Here is a 13,542-nt window from a genome sequence, read left to right as displayed (position 1 = left end):
GAAGTCAGCCCTAGTAGACCCTGGCCAGTGACCATTGGAGTAACCTGGGTCAGAATGGCCCATGGCCTGGGAAGGTCAGAGTTCAGGTGCAAGAGGGATCTCTCAAAAGGGGTGAGAACAAAAGGAGATAGTCACAAAGTCTTGTGGAGCCCTTTCCAAAGAGCAAATAGTAATTGTCTCAGAAGAGAATTGTTTGATGTGCCTTTAGGTTCCCTATCCTTTACCCCTGCAGATGGCATACCTTCCTGGGAGTGGATAGGAAAGCCTACCATGCTCACCCTGGATTCAAACCAAAAAGTGATGTTCTAGAAGAGAGACGTTTGCAAGACCCCCAGACATGTACCTTCAGTCCTTTCTTGGTAGGGAAGGGGTCCAGCTCACCCAAGGCTGCAGTGAATGAGGAAGGAAAGCATGGTGGTGGCAGTGTCCTCCAGCCCTCCCAAATGACATCTGATACTCACAGAAGGGGTGAAGCCAGGCCTCTGGACACTGACTCCTGATCCAACCTGTAGTATGAGGGCCAGGCTTGTTGGGGTTTCTGTCCTTCCTGGTTCCCACAGCTGGTAACCCCCAAAGAAAATCACACAGAGAGTCTATATTAATAATAAACTGATTGGCCCATTAGCTCAGGCTTCTTATTAGCTCTTGTAGCTTATATCAACCCATTGTTCTTATTTATGTTAGCCACATGGCTTGATACCTTTTTCAGCAGGGCAGATCACATCTTGCTTCTTCTGTGATTGGGGCAGGACTGGTTAGAAATGGGCTTCCTCCTTCCCAGAATTCTCCTGTTCTCATCACCCCACCTCTACTTCCTGTCTGGTTGACCCACCTATACTTCCTGTCTGGCCAATCAGCATTTATTTAAAACATGATTGACAGAATACAGACAATTCTCCCACACCACCATCCTATGTATCAGGATTCTGGTTCTGGTTGGTACCAGCTGCAGTTAAAACAATGCCTCGGTTTCTCTTCTTTCTCCTTTCTCATTCTGATTGAGGGGAGGACCACAACCACGCACTAAATGGCTCAGCATCATCAAGGTGTATGTCCTCCAAAAAGAGCACAGTTTCAGGAGCTCCAAGGCAAGTTGCAACACAATGGCTGTTACTTTGGTGGGCTTGATACTATCCCACCCTTGCTCTGGGATCCTGTGCAGATTCATGACTTACTCTGGTCCTTTTTTCTACTACCTCCATGAGAGCTTACCTTCTAAGCACCTGTTCAACATCAGTTATTTTTCTTTCCTAAACCAGAAGAATGGCATCTAGGCGAGTCCTTAATGGAAGACTGGTCTATCAACGTGTGTCCCCCTATCTCTGCTGTACTTGACTGCTTGTCAGTTCACTGGGTGATAGTATAAAATCATTCTACCTCTAGAGGTAGGGGGACTGGGTAGTTTTCCACCATGATGTGTTACCCTGGCAACTGAGATTTCCTGTGCCTCAGTTTTCTTATCAGTAAAATGGAGCCATTAGGACTAATTCTCAGTTCAGGCGAGGACCAGAATACAAGTGCATGAGCTACTGAGGACCTGGCCCATAGCAGGGACTGGATAGGCAGTCGCTATGGTCACACTGATATGAAGGCAGTATGGCAAAATTTGGAGATGGAGATGATGTAGATAACCTGGCTTGTGGTATCACCAGAGTAGGCTCCTGAGCAGGTGGCTGCAGATATGGACTGAAAGGCTGGGATGGGTGTGTCCTAGGAGACAAAAGGAGTGTGCACAAAAGCAGGCAAGGAGTGGTGTGCATGCAATGGTGGTACTCCTGGAAGTCACCAAACATGAAGGACATGAAGACAGGTTAGGGCAAGAGGCTGTGAAAAGCATGCATATGTGAGATGTCAGGCCTGAGCTCCTCTGCAGGGGGAAGGTGCAGCAGGATGGAGGCAGGAAGCATCTTACTCCACCCTTGGCATGCTGCATTTTTATCTCCCCAGCTGTCCTTCACACACCAACCAGTCCCAGCCTGTTCTTTGGTGGAGCTCTGGTGTAAGGAGAGGGTGCTGCAGGAAGCGGCCCACCTTTCATGCCTCCCCTGTACTTCCCAGTCCTGTGGCCCAGGGGAAAGCCACTGCCTCCCTCTGTGCCATCTTAGTCACCCACAGAAGTGCCATTGTGAGGATCAGAGGATGGCAAAGCAAGATGATACGTCCTAGCTGGGTGTGGTAGCTCATAGCTGTAATCCCAGCATTCAGCCAATACAGAACTGAGTTCAAAGGCCAGCCTGAGCTACATAGCATGACCTTGTCTCAAAGTGCTCCTCCACCATGAAGAAACCAATACAAATAAGTCCTAGACGGTCATATACTGGAAATCTTCCTCTGATACATCCGTTTTCTAGTGTTCAGAAAAGGGAGGAGAATCTAGCTGGAACACAGAGACTCTGTGCTTGAGGGTACAGGTTTTCTGTGTTGGACCAACTATCTACTCCTAAGAGGTATAGGTACAGAACTGGGCAGGATCCAAAGGCTCCTGCTCCAACCACAGGGGAAGACTAATTATGCTGTCATTACTCACTGTCCAGGAAGGGCTCAGACAGAGATCAGCTTCTAGCAGGAGCTTATACTTCCCCCGAAGCACTTCGAAAGTCACTTCAGCTGTACCATACTTGGTCATGAGATGAGCTCAGGGGTGCAGCCTGAGCTGGAACCCCAGCAACCAGTCTGTTCTCTTCCATCAGCCTGGAGACACAGGAGGAGAGGGAACTCCAAAGCACCCGGCCCATGGTTGAATTTTCGCCTACCTTTTGGCTCCAGAAGTAGAGAGGCAGGAACTGTATGCTTGTTCCTACCTCAACCCACGAATGGCAGCCTGGTCCAGAGGCCGCTATACCCTACCTGCACAGATTCGCTGCACACTCACGGTGCTCACACCTCTCATCAATGCTTTCCTCCTGGCCCTTGGCCTTCCTGTTTCCTGGGACCCAGGGACAGCCTACACTCTGGTGGGTACCAACTTGGCTTTCTGAGCCAGAGGGAATACAGGAACCTTTCCCCATCCAGGCCTACTGCAGCTGAGGCTGAAATTGGGAACTCAGGGCATAGACAACAGCAAGGCTTAATCTCATTGTCATGAGACCTAGTCTTTGGTTTATAGAAGGCCTAGAAAAACAGAACAACTTGCCTAGGGCCACACAGAATTTCTGGCTAAGAATACAGACCTCAGGTTGTTGGCTAACAGGAAACTGTTAATGAGGGCCGGAGCAGCTTGGGAACGGTATTTACAGTCCACTTTTCTTTGGAGGGGATAGTAACCTACCTAACTACAGGCAATAAGTAAATACCTATTATGCCCTCACTCAGCACACATTAGGTAGTGAGTAAGTCATACCTTCGAAGATTCCAGAGGGAGCCAACAGGCCTAGTAACCTCCTGGGCAGATGAATAGAGGTAAGGGCCTGGGGTCCCCAAAGCTTGAGGCCTGGGGCCCTCACAAGAAGTCTGGGTGTGATTTCTCAGGTTTACTGCCCCCAAGGTGTCATGCTTGGTGGACTGGGAAGACTGAAAACCACCTGACTCTGTCTTGCTAGGCTCCTCTGCCCTCGGCAGCCACTTTCAGGTTTCCAGATGAGCATGTTGGCTAGAAATAAGGGGTGGGAGAGCCAGCAGGATGCCTCATCACTGGGTAAAGGCTTTTGCTGCTGAATCTGAGGATCCATCCCCAGGACCTACACTGATGGACAGAGAGAGATGACTCCCAAAAGTTGTACTCTGATCTTCATGTGCATCCCTCTCCTCAACTAAATAAATACAATGTAATTTTTAAGAAGGAAAGTGGGTAGAGCCTTCCGGACAAGAGCTTTTGAACATGAATGTTCACCTAAGGTCACCATTTTCTCCACTTCTGGAGGTGGCCAGCTCTGATTACTAACAGAAGGAGTTGGAGAGAGGTTGAGAGGGCTGGATGCCGTGACTTGTGTTCCGTCATCAAGGCAACAGGAACTGGCCCAGAGATTGGTTGGGGTTCTTGCATCCCAAATCTGACAGGGACTATTATGCAGGGGATGGAGGTGGCCAATGCTGTGTACGTCTGAGGGTGGGAGGGCTCTGGCTCCATTCAGCAAACCGAATTCTTACCTTTCAAGTCAAGCTTTCCAGCGTTTCTCAGTCTACCCTTCCAACCTGGGCCACCCACAGGCTGGTGTGTGTGTGTGTGCTGTTGCTGTTAATCTTCTTGGGAATGTGCTGGGACCAGGTCATTCCAGTGTCCCTAGAGGTCTGGAAATGATTTCATGCCACCTACTTTCCCCAGGGAAATTCAGCTGCCACCTGTGGGTAGTGGGCAAGTTGCTAAGAGGTCATCCTGTGTGACAGGTCCGAGAACTGGGGCCAAGGAGCACCGCCCGCTCTCAACCCCCCCCCCCCATCGCTCCTCCCTCCCGCACACCCAATGGCAGCAGGAGGCAGAATTTATCTCAGGAAAAGTAGTTTTCCGCACCCAGACAACCCCTGTCCCATGTCCCTGTGGACCTGAGCCGCAGTCTGCCCTCAGGAATTTCAGGCTGAGTTCACAGCTGCCAGACCGTCATTGCTTTGAGAATGAATTCAAAGCTAGCAAACGCATTTTGCCTCCTTGTCTTGGTGGTGGAAGGAGTGATCTCTCTGGCCCTGAAGGGGTTCAAGCCGAGGTCAGAGCAGCCAGCCCTCTGAAGGATATTCTAAAACGGGGGTCTGCAGTGGGGGGGGGCTCTCCGGCCTGCTCCTCCTGTTGGCCCGCGGTGCGCTATGATCACCGCCCAAGAGGCTCAGGAACCCGCGAGTCTGCGTGGCACGTCTGCGCTCCCATGCGGACCTCGTCAATCAAACTGAGGCCCCAGCGAGGCCAAGACTTCTTCCGCCCGCCCAAGGCCCTGAGGAAGACCCCCGCCCGGGCTGCCTGCCCGAGCCCGCCCCCAGCGGTGTCATTGTTCTCTGACGTCACGCGGCGGCCCCGCCCCTCTCCCCCCACCTTTCCTCCCCACCTCCGGTTCTCCGGGCTGGTGGCCAAGCAGCCTCCAACGACCCGGCAGCGCAGGGCTCCCCCCGCCGCCCGGCCGGGGCTGCGCCCCCTTGCGCTCTTCCCAACTTGCCTTTGTTATTCCAGCTCCCTTCCTCGCCTCGCCTCCGACACCGCGGCTGCCTGCAAAACGCGGAGCACGGAATACTAGCCACACCTGGATTGCCTAGCGGGCTCCGGCCCAAGCCTCCCCCGCCTGCCCTGGAGGGGAGTGCGTGCGTGCGAGCGTGTCCAACCCAGACGCTTGTTATCCTCAAGACTGGAGTACCTCGAATCAGGAGGGGGATTTGAGGAAAGGATGTGGAAGAGTAAGAGGAACATGTGTTTGTATGTGTACGTGAGCGTGAGATGAAGTGCACGGGGGAATGCTTTTTTTTTTTTTAAGTGTACCGGAGGTAGTGTACAGCGATGTTAATGTGTACAGTAGGAGTCAGAGTGCACGGGCATATTTAGGATGGAAAGTGTGTGTGCAAGTGTGTTGGGGTGCAGTGTGCGTGCTTTGCTGAGGGTAGGCGCAAACGTGTGTGCCGTTTGTGTAGGAGTTTCTGTGTGAGTGGCAACAGACTTGAGCCAAAGGTAGTGCGCACTTGGATACTTTCGGGGGCGGGTCTGCAAGGGAAACCCCCGCGAGTGGGCGCACCTAACTGTGCTTCGTGAGTGCCCTCCGCCCCCACAGTAGTGGTGCTCAGCCCTGGGCTAGAAGCTGGGCTGGGTTCTTTCCACTTTTGCAGCGCGAGAGCGCTCGGTTCGTGGAGCCCAGGAGCTCCTTGCATGGCACCTGGGCGTTCTTGCGTCTTTGAACTTCGAGTGGGGTGGAGACATACAGTTCGCTCTGCAACCGTCGCTCTTCCTCAGAGGTCAAGGGAGGAGCGCTTCAACCTCCCCTACGTCACTAGTGGTGGTGAAGGTTAAGGTCCTCTCACCCTCTCTCTACCATCCGGTTTTAGGAATAATCTAAAAGTCTCCGGGGAAGCTTTGCACATCTCTCGTTAGCAAGTCGGTCGCCCCAGTTGGAATAGCTGACAGCATCTGCGGTCCCAGTGTACTCCGGCAGGGGACCAGCATGAAGCGGGGGTACGCCTCCGGGCAGTAATCTTGTGTCTACCAATGCGGTCCCTTTCTAGGCACATCAGTCTCCCCACTCCAAATATAAGGGATTGAGAGGGTGATGAAGATCAGCGAAGGGAGGTGAGAGGAGGGATGTGAGTGAACCAGCGGCATAGGGGTGTGGAGGTAACGCGGAGCCTACCAGGGTCTGGAAGAGAAAAGCTTAGAACAGAGACCTGGAAACAGGAAGAAAGGGAGGGAAAGGAGAGATAGAGAGGCAGAAATGAAAGGGAAAAGGAGAGCGCAGCGAGCGCGCAGATGGAGAGCGAACCAAGGCAAGCGAAGCTGAGCGCTGGAGGCGCGGCGCTCCGCTCCTGCATTAACTCCGTGCCGGCTTTTGCGGGAGGCCGGCGGCGCGGGGCCCTTTGGAAATAGAATAGCCAATGTAATCTGACACTTCAACTTGCTCGGCTCCGGGCGAGTTGATTCACTTACTCACCCCCTAACGCCGAGTTCCTTTTCACTGTCTGTGGACATTAAAAAAGCAAGCGGCGGCGGCGGGCGCCCGGAGAGCGAGCGGCCGGGCGGGCGAGCAGCGATCGGGCCGCCGAGCAAGGGAGCAGCGCCGGCGCAGCGCGGTGACCCCAGCCCCGGCCAGCTGGAAGCCGGAGCCGGAGTCGGAGCCGAGCAGATCTCCGCGCTCTCCCTGCGCTCCTCCCGGCTCCAGCCGGCCCTACCCGGCGGTGGCGGCGGCGCGTCCTCCAGCGGTGGCAGCGGCGCTCGCAGCGCCCGGTAAGTTTGGGGACAGAGCCAGGCGCCCGTTAGTACCGAGGCTTCCTCTCGCTCCCCGCGGATCGTCGGGGTGCAAGTGCGGGGTACTGTACTAGGACTTTCCGCTTAAAGCCTTAGCTCCGGCCGGGCGAAAGGGGCCAGCCGTACGGGCTCGGTGCGCTGCTTTCGCCGTCGGGGGCGGAGGCCCTGGCCACCCGCGAGCGCCGAACTGGGTAGAGCTGCTCGGGATGAGCGTGGGGACCGGGGAATCGTAGGGTGTGCGGGGCGCCGGTGCGGTTTGTGTGCGCGCGGACTCGGTGCCCGCCTTCTGCCGGCGCGCCTCCAGCAGTCGCGCTGAACACTCGGGGGCCGGCCGGGATACTGATTCGGAGGAGGGAGGGAAGGATTCGGGAAGGCTTGGCTGAGTCTCCCTCGCCTCATTTGGAAAGATGTGAAGTTGTGCTCCTGTGTGCGTAGGAGAACCTCTGGGAAGGCACTGGATTCCAGGGTGTTCAGGGTTGGTGGTGTTAAGTGTGCTTTCTATGGAGAACACACTTTCGTACATGGGAGATGGGGGCGCGGTTAAGTTGTTCTGGGGGGGGGGGAGAATGGCCCAGGAAAACGCGGCGCGTGGCTGGAGCAGGGCACGCCGAGGGGAGTGAGTGTGTCAAGGCTTCCCGTTCGGGCTTCAGAAGCTGAAGGGGCTTTCAGGCCAACGCCTGGCTGGGGCTGCCCCATCCAGGAGGCGAGCCCAAGGGGAAGATGTGTCTGTGTAAGTGCGCGCGCGCGTTGCAAATACGAAAGTAATTTCCCCGTGTTCTTTCTTCCTCTATGTCTCCGGCGGCGGTGGCCCCGGGGGAGTGGTAGGCCGGCCCGGGCGGAGGTTGAGGGGCCGGACTGGAGCTGAAGCTGGGGTACGGATGGTGGGGGCAAGCTCTGAAAGCTTGTTTCACATTCCTGGTGTCAGGGCCGGGGAGAAAACAGTGGGGAGCATGGCCTCGATGTCGCGGTGCAGGCTGCGGGAGCGCGTCGCCCTCTGGCCGGGGACATCTGTCCAGGAAGCTGGCCAGCCAGGGAGAGGGCGCGGTGCAGAGGGCAGGCTCCCCGCCCTGGAGTGGTGGGGGCGCGGGCAAGGGGCAGCCGCCTCTCCCGGCCATTGTGCGCCAGCAGATTTTCACGGGAGACTGCCCCGAAGCCGCCGGAGAAGGCCAGGAGCCGGCCACAGCCCCGGGTTTAAAAGACACTCCAGGAATGTAAACAACTCGGGCGGGAGGGCTAGCGAACGGGAGCGCGCTCCTGGGCCCCCCACCCTCTCCCGGGGACAGCCGATAGACACGACCACTCTGCCCTTCCCTCTACCTGCTGCAAACTTTTCCCTCCTCTGCTTTACAGTTCCACCTTGTGCCTCCAGCCCAGAGCAGGGCGAGGGCCTCTCTCACCACCCGGGCTCAGGGATCCTAGCATCCCGCACCCGATCCGGAGACCCGGTGGCCAGATCTCTGTTTCAATGCCGGGAGCCCGAGAGACGTCTGCCTCGGGAGCTGCAGCTCCTTGGGCTGGCAGTGTTAAGAGTAACTGGGTCTAGGAGCCTGCCTCCCTGGATTGCTTGCTTGCTCTCTCCCGCCCTCCTTCCCGCGGCTCCCCCCCCCTTCTCCCCCTTCCCCTTTCCCCTGACTGCTTTTCCAATGCCCTGACATGAGGGAGGAAGATTTAACTTGGCAGCCCAAACAAATGTTCTCTCTGAGATCTCCAAGAAGCTGGCTGGCGGCTGGGTTGGCGGGGTGAGTGCACCGCTCGGCCAGCCTTCCCCTTCTCTCTGCACTGCCAGGGACATTTGGAGCCCCGTGGGTGGACAGCCCAGGGCATGAAGAGTGGGGACCAACCTCCGGGATTTGAAAGGGCAATCAGTGGGCTGCGCCTGTGGAAGCCCCTGCCTTGGCGTTTGTTACATAGAGAACCATTCGCTCCAGCAGCCTCCTGGTGCCAATGGTTTTCTGAAGGGTGTTCTTGAGCAACAGTTTGCCTCTGCTGCAACCTGGGACCTGGGCCTGGTAGACCAGAGGGTTAACTAGTTCGGTCTCCTCCCTCCCTCGTGGGTGTGAGGACAGGCTGGTTACACAGGGCAGGGCAGGAGGCCAGAGGCTGTTCCCAGAGGTGCCTGGTTTTGCTTATTGTTTTTTTTAAGGTACAGATAAAGAGATGGTGACTGGGGCTGGAGAAGCCGGCGACTTGGCTGCTGGTGAATTCCGACCTGCACTCCCTGTGCTTGCATGGTGACTAGAGTGTGGAAGGCCTGTGACCTATTTGGGAAGTTTGGATGAGGGAGCAAACCCATGGCCTTTCTTATCCGGGCTGGTTTTTGAGGAGGTCCAAAGCAGGGGGAATTCCTGGCACCTTGCTTGGGACCTCTGGCCGCCCAGTGGAGGCAGAGGGTTTATGAACACCCCCGGGAGCCTTGTGCTGACCTTTCCCTCTTCAAGAAGAGGATGTGGAAACACCAGCATCAAACAAAAGGCACATTGAAAGCCCTATCTGCCTAGGAGCGCCTGCGGCTTTGGGGCCAGGAGCGCCTTCAGAGGGAGATGGTGTTTTCCTCTGGCTTTTAGGATTTTGGTTGTTTTGTTTTTCCCCCCAAAGACAGAAGGTTCACTGGCCCCCAAGTCACACGGTTAGGAGACCTAGTTTTCTCCTATGAATCAGAAGTTGGGACTTGGGAACTTGGTGATTGAGGCTGGGGGCGGAGCTATAGACTTTCCAGGACTTGAGCTGTGGTTGTAAGACTTTCTGAGTACTGCTCACAAGCTCACAGAGGGACTGGACTAATGAAAAAACTTTGAATAAATAGCCTTGTCTGTGCAGAAACGGCTGCTGGCTTCTTTGTGGGGACAAAATGTTCTTTTTTTACTCCTGAGGAAAAGCCTGTGTGTGTGTGTGTGTGTGTGTTGGGGGGGGCTCCAGGGGCATATAAAGACCTAGAAGGTAGATTTTGGCTCCACCCCCCATTTGTGTGTGTGTGTGTGTGTGTGTGTGTGTGTGTGTGTACACATGTAACACTTAACCAGTTACATCAACCCCACATATTCATCCCTGGCCCCTTTTTAGATGTTGTCCACTCCTGCCAGCAAATGGAAGAGTCACACGCACGCACACACACACCACCTCTCGCTGGTGAGGGTGAATAAGAAGGAAGGCACTTTGAAGCCTGTATATGTCCTCCGAGTCTGGGTCCAAGAGGACCTGCGCCGGAAACTTGGATGCCCAGCTCCAGCCCAAGGTCCATGGTTTTTTGTTTTGTTTTGTTTTACCCAAAGTCTTGGGCTCAAATGTTGTAAGAAATGTGCAGCAACACATTTTGGGAATTGTCCGTGGACATGGTGGCATGAGAGCAGGCTGTAGAGCCTGCTGGATAGTGACTGGGTCCCATCCATTTTCCTTCATAACTGCTCCCGTGGGTCCTTGTCAGGCCCCAGCTTCTGTTGCATCTTTATGGGATTCCTTGGGTTTTGTGTAGACAACAAAGGACACTGCCCTAATTACCCCTGACCCTGACCCTGTGGCTGCAGTTTCTCCTGGTGATTGCTGGATCCTCTCAGCAGGACACAGTGGCCACCACCCAGGCCCTCTCTGGGGGCTATCTTTGTCCTGAGGAGACCTTGAGGCTGGGGTTGTGGCTGTCTGCCTGGGTGTATGGAGCCTGGCCTGGAAGTGCCAGTCATGAGTCTGACGTTAGGCTCTTCCTCAAGGGAGGCTACACACAAAAGTCCTACCACAGACACTAGACAGAGGGAGAGAAGAAGGTATCTTGTGGACCAGGAGGTTGACTCTGTCTCAGTCTCCTGACATGTAAAATGAGTTCAAGCACAGAACTGTCATCCGACATGGTTGCTGGGAGGATGAGGTAGGTCCAGACATTTGAGTCTTCAGCCTAAAGGCTAGGCAACTCTGATGTAGGAAAAAGGGCTGGATTGAGGTGACGGGATGCTGGAAATATTTTCCAGAAGTTGCTCCATTATCCTTCCTTACCTCCCTGACAGCTGACTGGTTAGCCTCAGCTTGTATGCCTCCTGGGACAAGGTACTCCCCACCTCTGGGCAGCAAGCCTCTGTACGCACTGGGCAGCTGTGAGTTACATGGATGGCCTCCTGGAAAGCCACACTGGCTGATCGATCCCCATTTCAGGCTTAAGGTGCTGGGGCCTCTCCCAACCACAGACTCATTTTCCTTAATGATCGTGAGGGCTAAATCTTATATCCAGGCTCTAGTGATATGGCTGCATGGGGCTGGGGAACTTCCTTTCAGTGGTTGTTTTCAAGATAGGGCACAAGCTCAGGGAAGAGTCTGCCCAAGGGGTGCTCTTCCATTGGCTTGCCTCTCGATACTTTCCTTGAATCGGGTATGACTTGGGATGGGTTGCATAAAGAGGGTAGGGTCAGGTCAGGGACCCAGGATTGACTCTTGATGTGTTTAATGATAGTCTACAGAGTGAAGACAGTGGCTAGTGAGTCCCAGAGCTGTTCAAGACACTCTTAGGCACTTTTGTCCAGCAAGGGCAGAAAGACCAGTCCCAATAAATAATTATCCACCCTCCTCTGGCTGCTTGCCATATGCACATGAGAGAGGGCGCGGCTATAGCCCTTTCCTTTGCCTGGCGTGGTCTATCTAGAATCACTTTTCAGATTTGTTTGATCCCATTAACAACAGTGTCAGCTGCTGTATGGAATTACTTCCATTTAACAGAGAAGAAAAGTAAAGCGCAGAGAGAGGCCAAGAGGCTGTGACTAAGCCAGGACTCAACTCCAGGCCTTACAGACCCCCACATCACAGTGCGTTGAGCAATAGCCCCAACTATGCTGGCATGTGGCACGGAAGCCTGTGTGGATCCCAGGAGTGGAGCAGTTGTTTCCAGGAAGGGTCACAGGTGGCCCTCCCTGCATCTGGCAATGCACGCCCCCAGCAGCTGTCCCTTCCTCCCTCCCTCTCTCCCTCCCTTTTCTCTCCCCCCTTCTTTTTTTTTTACCCTACCCCCCATATCCATCTAGAGCTTGCACTGAACCTAAGATGCTGCCTGCCTAGGCGGATGTATGCAGAAGCTTCAGCTCTGCCCGGCCCTGGAGGAGGAAGCAAGATTGTCCCTGAGCTGTTATGGTTTCTATGCATACAGAGGATGACTCAAACCGCCCCTCCTCTGGCTGAGTCAGTCCGCTACACTGTCGGGTGGCCGCCCTGTGGAGCCCCTGGGTTCTTTCCCCCATGGTCACCACTCTGGCACCTCATCGTCTGGAGCCTAGTTGAATGCCACCCTTTGACAAGACTTTGGCTGGTGGGGTGGTGGGCAGTGGGTAACTGGGCAGGCGGAGATGGCATCTCTCCAGAAGTCTGACCTGGCCTGGCCAGGCACACCTGTGCAGGTAATGACTCTAGCCCTGAGGGCCCAGAGCCTGCCCCTCCCATTAGACCCAGCTGCCAGGGTTACTACAGGATTGTGCTGGGGGAGGCCGGGGTGCCTGAGCTAATTAGATTTCTTAGATTTCAACGCTCCCCTAATCCTGTTAGCCTGGCTGTAATTGTAACCACTTCAAGGTTTTTGGCGGTGGCAGGCTGTTGAGGACAGACGGTGTGGAGACTCTGCTCTGCCCAGCCCTAACCCTAGACAGCCGGTTGGGGATAGGGACAGCTTTTCCAGGTCTCTTGGGTCGTGGTGGTGGGGGTGGGGGTGTTTTTTTGTATAACATGTCTGTATCCCAAACTGTCAGAAGTGGTATGTCCCTTTGAGGTCTCCTAACTTGAATCCTTGTCAGAACCTGTGGAGAAACTGAGGCTGAAAAATGACAGAAAATGGCAGATGGTTTCACTACCTAGGGTGGCTTGTTCCTGGAAACAACAGGGCAGGTTTGGAATTTCCACGGGCTGTGAACCTTCCTGAGACACCTGTTCCCAGAAACAGGATTTGGGAGGCCTTGTTCTTCTATTGATGGTTACCCACACTCTTCTCCTCTCCCCTCAAGCACAAATGCAGACACACACACATGCAGACGCACATACATGCTCATCTCTGCCTGTCTCCCTCCTTGCCCTTTGATTCTTCCTGTCCATAGTCTTTCCCACATTCTTGTCCAGTCCTGTGTTCACCAGGACATGGCCAGGCCTCTGATGGGGAAACAGTGTCAGTATGTAACTCTTTTGTGCTTTTAATGACTCCTTGTCCAAAAGTCTTCTTTTGGTGTCTGACTGGAGTGGAAACAGCTCCAAGAAAGGATTCCCCTGGGACCTGCAGAGCTCTTCCCTGCCGGGAGGCTCCCTTTAGGCCCCAGAAGGCTCACCCTGAATTCCATATCTGGACCATAGGAAGAAATGCCTGGAAGCCCCCTTTTACCTCAGAACTCACTTCTCTGGGCTTTAATATCCTAAGCCTATAGAATTGGGGTGGGGGTGTGCCTGTCTTTTTCTAGCCCATGAAACAGAACCTTAGAAAGCAGTGATTAGCCCACTCAAGGTTAGCAGTACACGGAGCGCACTCGGACCAGAACCTGGGCTCTGCCAGTTCATGAGTTTGTTACACATTTACTGAGCATCTACAGTTGGCCAGGCCCAGCTCCTTTTAGCTGGTCATTAGTTTGCCTAAAGAAAGGCTGTTTGTAACCTAGCTCAGGAGCCTCTTGCAGTACACAATCTGGAGTATATGCGTGCGTGTGTGATGTTCGCAGGTAGCGTGCAATACT

At 54.5% G+C, this 13,542-nt stretch overlaps 1 protein-coding gene across 5 annotated transcripts in view; it reads left to right on the top strand.

Moving 5' to 3' along the window:
• Window positions 1–5,256: 5,256 nt before the first annotated feature.
• Zmiz1 (zinc finger MIZ-type containing 1) overlaps window positions 5,257–13,542 on the top strand; it is a 199,934-nt gene continuing 191,648 nt past the window's right edge. For 2 of the 5 annotated variants that reach the window (XM_057769312.1, XM_057769309.1), the window contains exon 1: window positions 6,315–6,844. The gene's annotated coding sequence lies outside the window, so the exon portion shown is untranslated. Of the gene's footprint in view, window positions 5,314–6,314; window positions 6,845–13,542 lie in introns of those variants that run through there. The other 3 variants (XM_057769310.1, XM_057769313.1, XM_057769314.1) reach the window with 3 other exon arrangements.

This window comes from Chionomys nivalis, chromosome 5 (assembly GCF_950005125.1).
Source record: "Chionomys nivalis chromosome 5, mChiNiv1.1, whole genome shotgun sequence".
Classification (NCBI taxonomy): domain Eukaryota; kingdom Metazoa; phylum Chordata; class Mammalia; order Rodentia; family Cricetidae; genus Chionomys; species Chionomys nivalis.
This window is presented reverse-complemented; position numbering and strand designations above follow the sequence as displayed.